We start from the raw sequence: 18639 nt of genomic DNA, 5'->3' as shown, positions 1-18639 counted from the left end.
CCATGACTGAATAATACCACCATACAGTGACTGAATAATACTACCATACCCTGCCTGAATATTACCACCATACAGTGGCTGAAAAATATTACCATACCGTGACTGAAAAATATTACCATATCGTGACTGAATAATATTACCATACCATGACTGAATAATACTACTATACAGTGACTGAATAATACTACCATACCATGACTGAATAATACCACCATACAGTGACTGAATAATACTACCATACCATGACTTAATAATACCACCATACAGTGACTGAATAATACTACCTTACCGTGACTGAATAATACCACCATACAGTGACTGAATAATACTACCATACCATGACTGAATAATACCACCATACAGTGACTGAATAATACTACCATACCGTGACTGAATAATACCACCATACAGTGACTGAATAATACTACTGTACCATGACTGCATATTACCACCATACAGTGACTGAAGAATACTACCATACCGTGACTGAATATTACCACCATACAGTGACTGAATAATACTACCATACCGTGACTGAATAAAGACCACTATACAGTGGCTGAATAATACTACCATACTGTGACTGAATAATACCACCATACAGTGACTAAATAATACTACCATACCCTGACTGAATAATACCGCCATACAGTGACTAAATAATGATAATAAATAAAAGTTTACCACCTGATATAATTAGTTTAATAGAAAAATAAGTACGCTTGCGTCTGAGCAAATGAAACATTGACAAATCCCCCGGCCCAGATGGTATTCATCCACGGATACTGAGGGAATTGAGATCAGTAATTGACAAACCGCTGTATCTCGTGCTGTTAGACTCTCTTGTAACAGGGGTAGTGCCACAGGATTGGAGGATAGCCGATGTGGTACCGATATTTAAGAAAGGTAAGAAGGTGGATCCAGGTAACTACCGTCCGGTAAGTCTGACATCAGTAGTGTGCAACTCTTTTGAGGGCATCATAAGAGATAAGCTGCAGGGTGATATCGCAGAGAATAATATAATAAATGATAATCAGCATGGATTCATGAAAAATAGGTCGTGTCTAACCAACATGTTGGGTTCTATGAGGAGGTTAAGTGCAAATCTGGATGTTGCTAATGCGGCTGATGTGATTTATATGGACTTTGCAATGGCATTTGATACTGTACCACATAACAGCCTTATACTGAAGCTTCAGAAGCAAGGACTTGGGGGAACTATACGTAAATGGGTAAGGAATTGGCTAAATGATAGGAAACAAAGAGTCGTCATAAATGGTACGTTCTCTAAATGGGACATAGTCAGCAGTGGGGACTAGTGATGAGTACGCATACTCGCAAGTACTCGGTACTCGCCCGAGCATCTCAGTACTCGAGATGCTCGGCGCTCGGCGAGTATTTCCGGGGTTGCTCGGCGGATGCTCGGGTCCCCTCTCTGCATGTTTGGTGCTCTTTACAGAGCCAATGAACATCCAGGGATTGCCTGCCACTCACTGTAATGCCGTAGCCATGTTGGTTGTGGCATTACAGTGATTGGCTGGCCGCACAGCGTCATCAGGTCTATATCAGACCTGGCGCCGCCATGCTCATCACTCCGGAATCAGGCAGTGTAGGGAGAGGTGCTGCTGAGCTATGGAGAGATTTGCTTGTTTCTAGTTAGTGTAGGTACACCAGACTATATTAGAGACACATATTCATCTCAACAAACAGTCCTTCTGAGGACTAATCCATCTGCAGAGATATCAGGCAGGCAGTGTATATAGGCAGGCGGTGTATATAGCAGACTGCAGTGCATATAGCGCAAGAGGCTCCATTCCAGTTCTGCCTTCTGCTGCTGTTAGACATTTCTAGACAAAGAACATCATACTCATAAGGATTCCAAAATATCATATTAAACTCCAAAATTTTTTTGACACAACCAGAAACAGAGCCCTAGAATAAGAGAGCGCAGATGACCAGAGTTTTTTTGAACAACAATATTACTTTATTAAACATATGTTACACAATTAAAACACCATAGTGCTACACAGAGAGGACACTGTCTGCTCCAATATTCCCTTAGTCACAGTCAAACATGATTAGGGTACATATAAAATATATAATATAGAGGGTTACCTCAGACCACTGCTTCTCTACCCCATTTAAACTAAAGTGACAAGTGCGGACAGTGTCCTCTCTGTGTAGCACTATGGTGTTTTAATAGTGTAACATATGTTTAATAAAGTAATATTGTTGTTCAAAAAAACTCTGGTCATCTGGGCTCTCTTATTCTAGGGCTCGTTTTCTGGTTGTGTCAAAAATTTTTAGACAAAGGCCCAGGTCTCAGGGGCCAGGAATAATTTTATTTGGATCTTAATCCTCATTATTTGTTTAAAAAGCAATACAGAGAACACCGTTTTTCTGCGCCATTTGCTTGTTGGCACTGCAGAATACAGCCAGGTCCTTTCGATATTACAGCTAAAAATCCAACTATTTTAAACTGTGGTTTGTCTGTCACACGGATCACATATAATTGCACTGAAATTTCTGGCCTCCATTCAAATTTTTTCAGTGTGTCAGCAAAGTTTTCGACATCGGTTTGCTGTTCAAAATAGTTACCTATAGGACAGGTATTTAAAACTGTGCTTTCTCCGTCACACGGATCACATATACGTTTTCTGAAAATTCTGCCATTTCTGGCCACCATTCTAATTTTTTTTCAGTGTGTCAGCAAAGTTTTTGACACCGGTTTGCTGTTCAAAAAAGTTACCTACAGGCCAGGTATTTAAAACTGGTTTCTCCGTCACATGGATTACATATAACTTCACTCCAAATTCAGCCATATGTAGTGAGCATGTAAAATAATGGGCAAGGCACTTGGCAAGGGACGGGGAACTGGACATGATGGTGATGGTGCATGCAGAGGCCGAGGCCGTGGGCAAGCTGAAATTGTGCCACAACAAACACCCACATCTTCTCGCTCGACCTTCCTGTCCAAATTAATAGGGGACCGCAGAATACCACTATTGAACATGAAGCAGAGTGAAAAGGTTATTGGTTGGATAGCAGATAATGCTTCCAGTCACTTAGCCACCACCACCACCACCCTGTCTTCCACACATGCAAGTCTCAGTAGCCGTGAGCCTGGACTTCATATTCCTCACCCAGATTCTCCTTCCTCCCACCATGCCGAGTGCCCAGAGACAACTGATCCCACACTTGGACACCCCGAAGAGCTGTTCACTTTTCCATTTATAGATTCGGGCCTCTCACCCAGTCCACTTGAAGCAGGGCAAAAGGAGATTGCGTGAAGCGATGCCCAAATATTTGAGCAGCCACGGTCACACGAAGGCGACAGTGGGAAAGTGTCACAAGAGGACGATGATGAGACACAATTGCCAGAAAGTCAGAAGGAGGACCAGGGTGCAGAAGTGGAAGATGAGGTGATGGATGATATAGTAACTGACGCAACCTGGCTGGAGGACATGCAGAGCGAGGACAGTAGCACACAGGGGAAGGGAGGCAGAGCACCCCAACAGGCAGGAAGAAGCCGTGTGGTGGCCGCAGACAGAAGGCAAGCAACCATTCCCCGTAACACCAACATGAAGGAAGTTGCCAGTACAAGTGTTAGGTCTTCCCGAGTCTGGTTGTTTTTTAAAGACTCTGCCGATAACCCCAAAAAGGCCATTTGTACCACCTGCCAGGCCAGCATCAGCAGGGGTGGCAAAAGTACCAGCCTGACCACCACCAGCATGATCAGGCACATGCTGCAAAGCACCCGACTTTGTGGGCTGAACCCCAGGTCCAGGAACAGTGTCTGCGGGTGACACCACTGCTTGTTACGCTGTTGTGCGTGCACGCCAATCCCCTGTCCATGGTGCATGCGAAGATGCCTCTTGCCCTGCACCTATCATTGCACACTCTCAAATAGCAGAATCAGGAAGCATGTCCAAGTCCTTGTCCCAGCTCAGCGTTCAGTTGTCCATACCCCAGTCCTTGGAATTCAAGCGCAAATACGCAGCCAATGCCCCACAGGCCACAGTACTAAATTACCACATTTCACGACTGCGCTCGAAATGTTGCCTTTTAGGCTCGTGGAGACAGAAGCATTCCACAACCTGATGGCGGCAGCCGTCCCTCGGTACTCGGTCCCCAGCCGCTACTATATCTCCCGGTGTGCCGTCCCCGCATTACTCAAGCACGTGTCCCAAAACATTAGCCGTGCCCTCAACAACACAATTACCAGGAAAGTCCACCTAACCACGGACACGTGGACAAGTGCTTGTGGGCAGGGACGGTACATCTCGCTGCCTGGCCCATGTGCTTAACCTCATGGTTCAGCGGTTTCTCAAATCCTACCCGGAGCTGCTGGATCTGCTTGTTAAAGTATGCCGCCTGTGTGCCCATTTTAGAAAGTCACCTACAGCTTCCGCCGCCCTTGCCGTGTTACAGCAGCGTTTTCAGCTTCTGGCTCACAGACTGATGACGCATTGGAACTCTACAGTGCAGATGTTGGGAAGGATTTGTGAGCAGAAGATGGCAGTTGTTGAGTACCAGCATCAACAAGGCCGCCGGTATTCAGTTCAGACTCCAGACATAAGACCTCAGGAGTGTACATGGATGTTAGACATATGTACCATCCTCCAAAACTTTGAGGACTCCACCAAGATGGTGAGCGGTGATGACGCCATAATTAGCGTCACTATCCCGCTTTTCTGTCTTCTGAAACTCTCTCTGCTTACAATCAAAGAGGATGCATTGCAGGCGGAGCACAATGAGATGGAGCAAGGAAACATACAGGGTGATTACACACAGCCCAGCCTCATCTCATCCCAATGTGGATTGGGTGACAATGAGGAAGAGGAGGAGGAAGAACAGGAGCTAGTTTCATGTGCTATAGACGGTACTACCTGCACAACTCTCATAGCGTCTGTTCAGCGTGGATGGCCTGAGAAGAGGAGGAGGAGGAGAAGAGCATGGTCAGTCGTTCTCTTGGTGAGGACATGGAAGTCTTGCCTGTTAGCAGTCTGGCATGCATGGCTGAGTTGATGTTATGCTGCCTTTCCCATGACCCTCGCGTTCTCAAAATTTTGGGTGACAGTCATTACTGGTTGGTGACACTTCTAGACCCACGCTACAAGGAGAACTTTATATCTCTTATTCCTGAGGCAGACAGGTCTATAAAAATGGGGCAGTACCAGAAGGCCCTTGTTGCGGAACTATTAAAAATATTCCCATCTGAAAATGCTGACGGCAGAGGTCACATTTCGTTGGACAACCAAGGAGTACAGGCGAGAGAGACACAACTCCAATCCAGCAGAGGCAAGGGAACACTGTCAAAGTTCTGGGAGAATTTTCTCAGCCCCTCCCATCGCACAAGCCCTGAGGCGCGGGGTACTCTCACAAGGAGTGCAAAGTTTGGGAAGATGCTGAGGGAGTACCTTGCCGACTGTACCTGTGGCGCCCCTGAGGGTTCGACCGCCACAGGAATGCTGCACTTCTCCAATGGAGTGTGGTGTTCCTCCTCTGAGGTAAGGCCAGTGTGATGGTAGTGACCTAGCCTTTTGCATCCAACACCACATTCCACCAGAGGGAGCTAGTATGCACTAGGTGCTTCTCCCCTGGTTACAGGGAGACTGGGGAACACAAAGTAGTAGGAACCAGTTAGTGGGTGTGGGTGGAGGAACAACTAGTTGGTTACACTTTAAATTTAGTACTTAATAGAATGCCATCTTTGATCTTGGTCCGTTCTTCTCTGGTCCTTTTTGGCTAGTGTTGGTCTTGTTAGAACTCTCCTGTTAGGTTTTTTTTAGTTTGCTGGTCACATGACCATTTTTGCCTATTTAATCCGGCTCCACCCTCCTGGCCTTGCTGGACTTCATTGTATTTACTACTCTTGAGCTAGCTTGGTGCTCTGTTACCGTTCTCTGTTAGTTTTGCTAGGTCTTCTGACCTCTATGCTTTTTGTTGTGTGTTTGTCTTTGACTGCTACTATTTCTGCTAGGAGGTGTCCAACTTATCCCAGTCCCTAGTTCTTGTAGGGATCCCTCCCTCACATCTATAGGTCTTCGTACAGACTAGCCGAGGACTTTAGCGGGTCTGATCGCAGGATCAGGTTCCCCGTTACATCGTAGGGATCTAGTTTAGTTATATTGTAGGGACAGATCTCCTGTCTTTCCTTAGTTCCTGTAGCAGATCATAACAGTAAGTCCAGCCCAAAAAAAAAAATAATAATAATTTTTTCTAAGGAAAGACCTCCAGTTTTCCATCATGGTCTCGGTTCAAGATTTGGCTCAACGCTTGCAGGGACTCACTCTGGAGGTGGACAAGCTCCAGCAACACGTGAGTAGCTGTTCTGGAGCACATTTTGTGGAACCAAAGGTACATCTGCCTGATCTATTTTTTGGCGAACAACAAGCTTTTTTTCTTTTAAAAATGCTTGTTTATTGTATTTTCGTTTGAGACCCGGATCCTCTGGTGATGAATCACAGCGCATAGGGTTCATAATGTCACTTTTGCGCAAAGATCCTCAGGGATGGGCCTTCTCTCTCCAACCTAGTGATCCGTGCTTTAGATCAGTGGATAGTTTTTTTTCTGCTTTGGGTTTGTTGTATGATGATCCTGATCGTGTCTCATCTGCTGAGTCTGAATTGAGACATCTGAGGCAGGGTTCAGGTAATGTGGAAAAATATTGTTCTCACTTCCGTCGGTGGTCTTCCCAGGTGGGGTGGAACAATTCAGCTTTGAAAAGCTTGTTTCTTGCAGGGCTTGGTGAAAGGGTTAAGGATTTACTGATTGCTTATCCCACACCTGGAAACTTGCAGGAGGCAATGCAATCAGCTATACGGGTGGACAGGAGACTGCGTGCAAGAGTTAATGAGAGCAAATCCTCTGCTATGTCAGCTCCGAGTCCTGAGACGGTCTGTGCTGACAAAGGAGAGCCGATGGAGATTGGGGCGATGGCACCCCGCTCTCAGGAAAAAGACCGCAGGCTTTCTGAAGGTTTGTTTTCTATTACGGAAATTCTGGTCATTTTATTAAGAACTGTGTGCTTCGTATGAAGAAAGAAAAAAAGATGGTCAGTCATGCACGAATAGCCTGTTTAAATTCTAAGGGAGTATTCCTATCTGCTACTACTGCTGCTCAGGATGAATTAATTGAATTTCGGGTTTTTGTGGATTGCGGTTCTACTCTGAATGTGATTGATGGGGGATTCTTGGAAAAACTTAAATTAAAACCAAAAACTTTGTCATCCCCTATTACTGTGGTTTCTGTTGATGGCTCTCCCTTGAAGAGTGTTACTCATAAGGTCTGTGAATTTCCCCTCACTATTAATGGTATTCATCAAGAGAATTTGGATTTGGTAGTATTAAATAATTTGCCTTCTCCAGTAGTTTTGGGGTTGCCCTGGTTAAAATTGCACAATCCTGTACTGGATTGGTCTACCAATGAAATTAAGTCCTGGAGCCCTAAGTGTTATGACAAGTGTTGTAACGGGCGCATTGCTGCTGTGGATAAAGGGGAATTACCTGTACCTATTCAGGATTTTTGGAGAGTTTTTTCTGAGGAGGAGTCACAAATTTTGCCTCCCCATAGAGACTATGATTGTACCATTGAATTTGTCCCTGGAGCGACTCTTCCTAAAAGTCGTTTATTTAATCTTACTATTCCTGAGAGAAAGGCTTTGGAGGAATACATACAGACAAGCTTGGCCGCCGGTCACATTAGGCCTTCCAAGTCTCCTGTGGCTGTTGGATTTTTTTTTGTTAAAAAAAAAGATGGCGGGTTACGTCCTTGTCTGGACTTTCGTGAGATTAATAAAATTACTGTACGCAATCCTTACCCACTGCCATTGATTCCTGATTTATTTAACCAGTTAGTGGGGGTCAAGTGGTTCTCTAAAATTGATCTCCGGGGGGCATACAATTTGTTGCGCATGAAGGAGGGTGATGAATGGAAGACTGCTTTTAACACTCCTGTGGGTCATTTTGAGAATCTGGTTATGCCTTTTGGTCTTACCAATGCTCCAGCATTTTTTCAGAATCTTATTAATGACATCCTTAGACCTTTAATCGGCAAAAATGTGGTTGTGTATTTGGATGACATTCTGATTTATTCGCCTGATCTGGAGTCTCATTGGCAGAGCGTACGTGAAGTTTTACAGTTATTAATGGACAATTCGCTTTTTGCTAAGCTAGAGAAATGTGAGTTCGCTGTACAGAGAATTAGTTTTTTGGGTTACATTATCTCCAGTGAAGGTTTTGAGATGGATCCGGTTAAAGTTCAAGCTGTGCAGGAATGGCCTAGGCCTATTGGTTTGAAATCGATACAGAGGTTTTTGGGTTTCGCCAATTATTACAGAAAATTCATAAAAAAAATTTCTATTATTGTCAAACCGCTGACCGATCTCACCAGGAAAGGTGCTAATGCGGTTCAGTGGACTTCTGAGGCCATTGAGGCTTTTGTGCTTCTTAAGGAGAGGTTCACCTCTGCTCCCATCCTTATTCAGCCTGATGTGACTAAGCCGTTTTTGGTTGAGGTTGATGCTTCCTCTGTGGGGGTCGGTGCGGTGTTGTCTCAGGAAAATAAGGATGGAATACATCCCTGTGCCTTTTTTTCAAAAAAATTTTCTGAGACTGAACTTAATTACGATATTGGTAATCGGGAATTGCTGGCTATTAAACTCGCATTTGAACACTGGCGTCACCTCTTGGAAGGTGCTGAAATTCCCATTCAAGTTTTCACTGATCATAAAAATCTGATCTATCTTGATGCTGCCAAGCGCTTGAATGCCCGTCAGGCTAGGTGGGCACTTTTTTTCTCGCGGTTTAATTTTTCCGTTACTTACATCCTGGGTACCAAGAATGTTAAAGCGGATGCTTTGTCTCGCAGCTTTTCTCCCATGGTCGGTGCTGAGGAGGAAGAGGAGAGCATTTTACAAGAAGGTGTTGTGATTGCTGCTTTGGACTCCGTTTTGGAGGATGAGATTCTTAAAGCTCAGGAGAATGCCCCATCTAACACTCCCCATGGGAGGTTGTTTGTGCCTAGGACCTTTAGGAGAGATTTGTTTGTTGAGTGTCATGAGTCTCGGTTGGCAGGTCATCCAGGAATTTCTGAGACCAAGAGACTTGTGGGTCGCAGTTTTTGGTGGCCTGGATGGCAGAAGGAAGTCATTAAGTGGGTGCGTCAATGTACTGTGTGTGCTAGATCCAAGTCTTTGCATGCTCCTGCTGTGGGGTTGCTTTGCCCTCTGGAGGTTCCTAGTGCACCTTGGACACATCTGGCTATGGACTTTATTACTGACCTTCCCCCCTCTGAAGGTTTCACGGTCATCTGGGTGGTCGTGGACCGTTTTAGCAAGATGTGTCACTTGGTTCCCTTCATCAAACTGCCTTGCGCTAAGACACTCGCTAAGGCCTTTGCCAAGGAAATTGTCAGACTACATGGTGTTCCTACTGACATTGTTTCTGATAGGGGACCTCAGTTCGTGGCTCGTTTTTGGCGTGCCTTTTGTGACAGGTTGGGAGTTCATTTGTCGTTTTCATCCGGATATCATCCTCAGTCTAATGGCCAGACAGAAAGGAAGAACCAGGATGTTGAGCAGTTCTTGCGTTGTTTTGTGGCAGACAATCAAGAGGGGTGGTCTGAGTTTCTGCCACTTGCTGAATTTGCTCTTAACAACCTTACATCCTCTTCTGCTGGGTGTTCGCCTTTTTTTTGTTGTTCTGGGAGACATCCGTCTTTTGGGTCATTCTCCAAATTGGTATCGGCTGTGCCTGAGGAGGAGAGTTTTTCCGGTGATTTGGAGAGAGTTTGGACGGATGTACGTGGTAATCTTCAGGAGGCTAACAAAAAATCTAAGAGGTACTTTGATAGGAAACGGCAAGAGGTTTTGTTTGCTGTTGGTGACATGGTTTGGTTGTCCTCTAAGAATCTGCGATTGAGGATTCCTTCTAAAAAATTGGGTCCCAAGTTCGTAGGGCCCTTTAAGGTGCTTCAGATAGTTAACCAATCTGCTGTTAGGTTGGAGGTTCCTACCTCCTGGAAGATTAACCCGGTGTTTCATGTTTCTCTGTTGAAAAGAGCTGACGTGTCGGATGATGACGCCTCTGCCACTGTTCCTCCGGTGGTGGAGGACGGGGAATATGAAATTTCCCGCATCCTAAATTCTAGACGGTATAGAGGGAGTTTGCAGTATCTCGTAGCTTGGAAGGGTTTCGGACCTGAGGATAACTCATGGGTGAGGGCGGATGATGTTTCTGCTTCCAGACTTGTCAGAGCGTTTCACAGAAGGTTTCCTGATAAGCCTGGGCCTAGGGGATCCGGAGGATCCTCTTAGAAGAGGGGGTACTGTTAGAACTCTCCTGTTAGTTTTTTTTTAGTTTGCTGGTCACATTACCATTTTTGCCTATTTAATCCGGCTCCGCCCTCCTGGCCTTGCTGGACTTCATTGTATTTACTACTCTTGAGCTAGCTTGGTGCCCTGTTACCATTCTCTGTTAGTTTTGCTAGGTCTTCTGACCTCTATGCTTTTTGTTGTGTGTTTGTCTTTGACTGCTACTATTTCTGCTAGGAGGTGTCCAACTTATCCCAGTCCCTAGTTCTTGTAGGGATCCCTCCCTCACATCTATAGGTCTTCGTACAGACTAGCCGAGGAATTTAGCAGGTCTGATCGCAGGATCAGGTTCCCCGTTACATCGTAGGGATCTAGTTTAGTTATATTGTAGGGACAGATCTCCTGTCTTTCCTTAGTTCCTGTAGCAGATCATAACAGGTCTAGCCTTTGCTAGTCTGTCGGCTGTTGATGTGCTGTCAAAATACTGTGTGTATGTGACTTCCCTCCGGGAGCGCAGATCCTGTGTGGGCCTGCACCGGCAAGGGACACAGCCTTCGTACCCTGGTCATGGGACGAGGTAGGTTGCAGACAAGGAATGTCTCAACCCGGCCGGGGACCAGGATCAAGAAGGCCCGGGAGCTTTAGAGTGTGGCTCCCTAGCAAATGGGTCCCGGGGAGGATGCAGAAGGAGCGGAGTACGCCACCTGTCCTCGCCTACCTGATCTATTCAGACGGATTCCGGCTGCAAGTGGGGTACCGGCCCCCGACACCCGACCTTGTACTCTACGTCCAGGACGGGAAAGCCCGGTTAGGCCCTGAGGATCCCGCCGGGCGTCGGATGGAGAGGAATTGCCACCCAAGCCCTACACCTGAGAGGAGCTCAGAGGGAGACCCGGCCTATCCACACACGCACAGACGGGAAAGGGTGAAGTCTGTAGTGCAGGAACACTCTGGTGTAGGGTCGCTACCGAACACTGGACTTCCTCTGAGGTAGTCGGACCCCCGTTCCTGGTGGCCGCAGGACTCCGCGAGGAGCAGGGAGTCGCCTTCCCGCTAATATCTCTGAGTGAGTAAAGCCTTGGAAATTCACCCCTATTGCCTCCGAACTGTTCATTACGCGCCATGCCACGCAACGCGGTGCCTGTACTCCCCGCGCTACTACTACTACTACTACTACTACTACTACACCCCCCTTCATCCTGCCTTGCCTGCCCTGAGGCCTTGCTCCGCCTGTGGGGAGCAGCGAGAACTTTAGCCGCCATGACACCGGGCCTCAGCGGACTGCTAGCTGTGCTGGTGGCCCTTCACCAGACACCACAGGTGGCGTATTCGTTAATTAAGCCACTCAACCCGGATTAGCCCACACCATCTCTTTCTAATGTGACGGCCCTGAGCACGGGTCGGGCCCGGCCACGGCTGCATCCCATCTCTTCGACACAGGGCCCGACACCGAGTCCCCCAACACCCAGGGTAAAACACGGGCTTTCTGAGTAGAGGCGTCACAACCTGGCGTAGTCGGCAGGATATCGTGCCCGCAGCAACAGAGAAGAGTGCCCATTGCTATCAGGTACTGTGTGCCTTACACCTTGAACTGTTGTTTTACACTTAAAATGGTGCCCGCCCAAGAAGAACAGACGCCATAACGCTGTAAAAAGACTGTCTTTGAACGCCTCCCATCGTGGGCGGGGCTCCTGTTTGGCACCAAAAATGTAGACTGCCCCTTCCATCAGAGACTGTCCGCGGGGTAATGCCCGTCAAACTGGATGGGCAGAACGAAGGCGGGCTTGTCAGCATTCCGCCCAGGAACCGCCCCGAAAAAGGAGGAAGAAGAAAAGCAACAAGGTGTGGCCATGTCAGCTGGACTTCATTGTAATTTCTACTCTTAAGCTAGCCAGGTGCTTTGTAACCTTTCTCAGTCAGTTTAGCTAAGTCTTTTGACCTTTATGTTCTATGTTGTGTGTTTGTCTTTTTACTGCTACAATTTCTGCTAGGAGGTGTCCATCTTTCTCCCAGTCCCTAGTTCTTGTAGGGATCCCTCCCTCACATCTATAGGTCTTCGTTCAGACTAGCTGAGGACTTTAGCGGGTCTGATCGCAGGATCAGGTTCCCCGTTACATCGTAGGGATCTAGCTTAGTTCTATTGTAGGGACAGATCTCCTGTCTTTCCTTAGTGCTTGTAGCCTATCATAACACCTGAGAAAGCCTAAAACGTTTTGGAAGAATATTCTATGGTCAGATGAGACAAAAGTAGAGCTTTTTGGGAAAAAGCATCAACATAGAGTGTACAGGAAAAAAAAAGAGGCATTCAAAGAAAAGAACACGGTCCCTACAGTCAAACATGGCGGAGGTTCCCTGATGTTTTGGGGTTGCTTTGCTGCCTCTGGCACTTGACTGCTTGACCGTGTGCATGGCATTATGAAGTCTGAAGACTACCAACAAATTTTGCAGCATAATGTAGGGCCCAGTGTGAGAAAGCTGGGTCTCCCTCAGAGGTCATGGGTCTTCCAGCAGGACAATGACCCAAAACACACTTCCAAAAGCACTATAAAATGGTTTGAGAGAAAGCACTGGAGACTTCTAAGGTGGCCAGCAATGAGTCCAGACCTGAATCCCATAGAACACCTGTGGAGAGATCTCAAAATGGCAGTTTGGAGAAGGCACCCTTCAAATATCAGGGACCTGGAGCAGTTTGCCAAAGAAGAATGGTCTACAATTCCAGCAGAGCATTGTAAGAAACTCATTGATGGTTACCGGCAGCGGTTGTTCGCAGTTATTTTGGCTAAAGGTTGTGCAACCAAGTATTAGGCTGAGGGTGCCAATACTTTTGTCTGGCCCATTTTTGGAGTTTTGTGTGAAATGATCAATGATTTCATTTTTGCTTCATTCTCTTTTGTGTTTTTTCCTTGCAAGCAAATTAAATGAAGATAATAAGACCAAAGAATTTGTGATTGCAATCATTTTCAGGAAGAAACTGAGTATTATCTGACAGAATTGCAGGGGTGCCAATACTTTTGGCCACCACTGTAGGTACAGGGATTTTATTAATACCATAATTAGAATCATAAGAGTAATACAAAATATAAAACTAATAAAAAAAATTATAAACGGGTTCATTTTGAATTATAATGGTGCAGGAATAATAAAAATGGTAATAATACATTTGTGAGGCCTAGTCCCAGTAAGTTAGTGTAGTGTTAGTGTAGGGAGTACAATTGGGTGTTACACGCACGCCGCTAGGTTCCGATAGGGGCGAGACAGGTTACATGAATTCTTTGGAATCCTGGGGGAACCGTTACTCAGGGCGACCATAGACCATGTGCTGCAGCTTCTCTCAGGCACACAGGGGTATTGACCCTCAGGTACAGACATGTAGGTTGTTTCACTTGCTGACCAGACACACTTGACAAGAGTCCTCATAAACGGTAGAACAGTAGCATTTAATAAGAAGCCGCACAGCCAGTGCAAGTTAAGTCTTATGAGCAACAGGCTCCAGTGACAAACAGTACAGTTTCCTTAGCAGCACAGCAGTTCACAGTCTTCCCAGTAGTACAGGACAGCACAATTCTAATGCAAAGGCACATTAATGAACACAGCATTCCTTACAGCACAGTGGAGGAGGGGGAATGGTTTGCTGAGGGAGATGATCCCTGTGACACCATTCCTTCCAGTCCTTATCTTTCTGCCTGACAATACTCTGCACTGCTAGTTCAGGAACGCTACCTGACCTGTGCTTAGCTTCACTCCTGACTTAAATCCTTTTCACTTGCAGGGGCGCTTCTGTGAGAAACAGAACACACACACCACCTTTCTCTTCGACTCCGGCCAGACAGTAAACAACATGCAACAATCCCTCAGGGGCTCTGCTAAAACACTTCCCTTCTCCTGTGACTATGTTAACCCCTCTAGTTGCTGGATGCTTCTGGAGCACAACACTTCCTGTCTCATGTGCTTGTGTTACTTCTAATAGTTGCTGAATGCTTTTAAAGCAACAGCACTACTTCTGCATGTCACACTCTGCAACAGCACTACTTCTGCATGTCACAAAAGGTTGAACTGGATGGACCTAGGTCTTTATTCAACCTACGTTACTATGTTACTACTAAGGTGTCCTAACAATACCACCATACAATGACTAAATAATACCATCACATAGTAATGGAATACTGCCATACAGCAACCAAACAATAACACCATAGCAATTAACACCAAATATTAGCACAGTGACAAACTAATATTACCATAGTGAGTATTAATACCAAATCGTAAATAAATAATATCAATATACAGTGACTAATTATTACCATCATACCATTACTGAATATGAGCACCATACCTTGTATAAAAAATAGCACCATGCACTGACTAACCAGTACGACAATACATTGACTCAACAATACCATCATTCGACTAGATAATATCACCATACTGTGATCAAATATTATTATACCATCACCAAGTAATATCACCAAACAGTAGCTAAAAAATATCACCATTGAGTGACCAAATAATACCACCACACAGGTAAATAATTCTACTATACAGTGACAAAACATTACCACTATGCCATAACTGAATATTACCACCCAAACATGAGTGAATAATACCGTCAAACAGTGATTGAGTAATGTCATTGTATAGTGACTAAATAAAATTGCCATCATAGAGTGATGTAGTGTTAATACCATACCGTGCCTAAATGACACCACCAAACCATCACTCAATCATAGCACCACGTAGTGACTCAATAAAACAACTTTATAATTGCTGAATAATATCACTTAATAGTAACTGAATAATACCTGACTAATATCACCATATAGTGACAGAATAATACTGCCACAGAATACAGGTTATTACTGTCATTTAGTGACCTAATAATGCCAACATACAGTGACCAAATAACATTACATAGCATAACTGAGTAATACCACCATACAATGGCTGAATAATACTACCATACCGTGACTGAATATTACCACCATACCATGACTAAATAATATTACTATACAGTGGCTGAATATTACCACCATACAGTGACTAAATAATACCAATATACAGTGGCGGGATAATACTACCATACTGTGACGGAATATTACCACCATACAGTGACTGAATAATACCAATATACAGTGGCTGAGTAATACTACCATACTGTGACTGAATATTACCACCATACAGTGACTAAATAATACCAATATACAGTGGCTGAATAATATTACCATACTGTGACTGAATATTACCACCGTACAGTGACTGAATAATACCAATATACAGTGGCTGAATAATACTACAATACCGTGACTGAATATTACCACCATATAGTGACTAAATAATATTACCATACCGCAACTGAGTAATACCACCATACTGTGGCTGAATAATATTACCATACCATGACTGAACATTATCACCATACAGTGACTAAGTAACATTACCATAGCATGGCTGAGTAATACCACCATACAGTGGCTGAATAATGCCACCATTAAATGATGTAATAATGCTATCATACAGTTGATGAGCAATGACCGAATAAAAGCACCGAACCATGCTTGAATAATACCGCCATGCGGTAAATGACCAACATCACCTTATAGCAATATAAAAATACTGCATAAACTAACCTAACAATACTACCATACAGTGACCGGGTTCTGCCAGCACTGAGGTCAGTGATCGGCCTCACGAGATGATGTGGTGATGTCAAAGATTTGCATTGCCCCCAACGAGACCGCCATTCAGTGGCGTCAGCAGTGGAAAAGAGTGGTGGAAAAACAGATGAGATGAAAGCTGAAAGAAACGTAAAGCTGCGGTGGAGGCGGCATAAGGACCGGTGAGGGCCTAGGACACGTGTGAATAATGTATTTTTATAGTTTTAACCAGATCCTTGAAATAAAACACAATATTTTGCTCAGTCCTGAAAATTTAGTATGCAGCGGAATCCGAAACTTCTGAGAACGTACTCTGACCATGGATGACCGTGGAGCCGGGAGTTGGAATATAGATTCCTCGCCTCCATATTATCACATACCATAAATGTGTATTTTATGGAATTTTTTGTAGGGAGTAGAGCTCATATCTATCAAATCCTATTTCTTTTAGTACAACCAGATGTAATAAGGCTGAATGCCAATCCGGAAATGTCAAGCGGCAGCGGTTATAAATAGATGTATCTAGGGCATTACATAGCTGGTTCCAGTAGTGCCGGCCATGACTCACCTTGCAGTGTAATGAGCAAGCACAACGCGCGTCGCGCTTCTCTTTCTGTTTAATCAGGGGACTTAGTAATAACAAGCTTTACTTACTGAAAAGCTGATTAGAGGGTTTCTTTTCCTTTAACACTTCATGGTACGATGAGGGCCAGATTATAATCCCTGGATTTAAATAAGTATAATCAGAGCAATAAGACATCTTAGAGGAGTTCTGTGTGTCTCCATATGTTATAGGAGTATACACTTGGAGTAAAAAAGGAAGATAAACTTTAGTAACTTTCTAAGGGTGGATGGGTTCACATATTTATGGCTACCCCGATGTTTCAGCACCACTCTGGAGTGAAAATAATGTCAGAAGTGATCACGCTGTTGTCTACTTTGCTTTGGAGAGATTTGTCACCAAATTTCACAATACAAACTGAATACATTATTAGATAGCTCTCTTAGACCTGATGAAGCTAGTGTATTTGCTTTGATAATCCATGTTAGAATGGCTGCATAATTCTTTTTGAAAGTGTATATGCAATCTCCTCCCACCCAGACTGACTGACAGTTTCTCAGGGTCCCTCCTCTCTTCTGCTCCTCAGGGTCCCTCCTCCATGCTGCTATCAAATCTCCACCAACCTAGTCTAATTGACAGCTCATCAGGGTCCCTCCTCTGTGCTGCTATTAAATCTCCCCCTGCTTAGTCTAATTGACAGCTCCTCAGTGTCCCTCCTCCCTGCTGCTGTTAAATCTCCACCTACTTAGTTTAATTGACAGCTCCTCAGTGTCCCTTCTCCCTGCTGCTGTTAAATCTTCACCTGCTTAGTCTAATTGACAGCTCCTCAGGGTCCCTCCTCCTTGCTGCTGTTAAATCTTCACCTGCTTAGTCTAATTGACAGCTCCTCAGTGTCCCTTCTCCCTGCTGCTGTTAAATCTCCACCTACCTAGTCTAATTAACAACTCCTCAGTGTCCCTTCTCACTGCTGCTATTAAATCTCCACCTACATAGTCTAATTGATAACTCCTCAGTGTCCCTTCTCCCTGCTGCTATCTCCCTGCTGCTATTAAATCTCCACCTACTTAGTCTTATTGACAGCTCCTCAGTGTCCCTCCTCCCTGCTGCTATTAAATCTCCACCTACTTAGTCTAATTGACAGCTCCTCAGTGTCCCTCCTCCCTGCTGCTGTTAAATTTCCACCTACTTAGTCTAATTGACAGCTCCTCATGGTCCCTCCTCCATGCTGCTATTAAATCTCCACCTACCTAGTCTAATTGACAGCTCCTCAGTGTCCCTCCTTCCTGCTGCTAAATCTCCACCCACCTAGTCTAATTGACAACTCCTCAGTGTTCCTTCTCCCTGCTGCTATTAAATCTTCACCTATATAGCCTAATTGATAACTCCTCAGTCTCCCTCCTGCCTGCTGCTGCTTAGATCTCACACTGCATCTGTCAGTCAGGTTGGTGGAAGCATTTTGAATACATTTGCCCTCAAGACCTCGCTCACTCTTGGCTGCAGATCTATCAAGCCATACGAGCAGGACACCTGTGCCGGTTTCCTGATCATACAGAATGAGAAATCTGCAACCAATCAGCGGCCACTAATTTCCCGCAGCCATTACGTGACACCTACCTCCAAATGTTGATGCCAGCAGTCTGACAGAGAACATAGGAGAGAGAGAAGTACAGGTTTTTTTTTATTGCAACCCCCTGGGAAAATGGAGTTTAGTTGCTAAAGTGTTGTAAAGCACATAGAGTATTTTTGCTTAGTTTTTAGAGCAGAACTGAGCGGCAACTCACATTTTTTAAGGCGTTTTTAGACTTGGAGAGTTTCCACTCAATTTCTGCTAAAAAAAACTGTGTGCGCACATAGCCTTTAGGTGTGCGCACATAGCCTTTGGGTGTGTGCACATAGCCTTTGGGTGTGTGCACATAGCCTTTGGGTGTGTGCACATAGCCTTTGGGTGTGTTCACACTGAGTTTTTTTGCTGAGTTTTTGGAGCAGACTGAGCAGAGACTTGAAGTTTTTGAGGAGTTTTGAGTTTCCGCTCAGTTTCTGCTCCAAAAACCAGCCAACAACTTAAGAAAATGTTAGGTCCTCATCAGAAGTATTGGTGAAAACTTTCTTTT

The 18639-nt window shown here is 44.9% G+C and overlaps 1 protein-coding gene across 2 annotated transcripts in view; it reads right to left on the bottom strand.

The window, feature by feature from the left end:
• TTLL10 (tubulin tyrosine ligase like 10) overlaps positions 1-18639 on the bottom strand; it is a 100908-nt gene that overhangs the window by 59353 nt on the left and 22916 nt on the right. The gene's annotated exons all lie outside the window — the stretch shown is intronic.

The sequence above is a fragment of the Phyllobates terribilis genome, unplaced genomic scaffold (genome assembly GCF_046119375.1).
Source record: "Phyllobates terribilis strain yellow unplaced genomic scaffold, ASM4611937v1 Scaffold_12__6_contigs__length_324123572, whole genome shotgun sequence".
NCBI lineage: Eukaryota > Metazoa > Chordata > Amphibia > Anura > Dendrobatidae > Phyllobates > Phyllobates terribilis.
The sequence above is the reverse complement of the archived record's forward strand: the minus strand, read 5'-3'. Positions and strand labels throughout refer to the sequence as shown.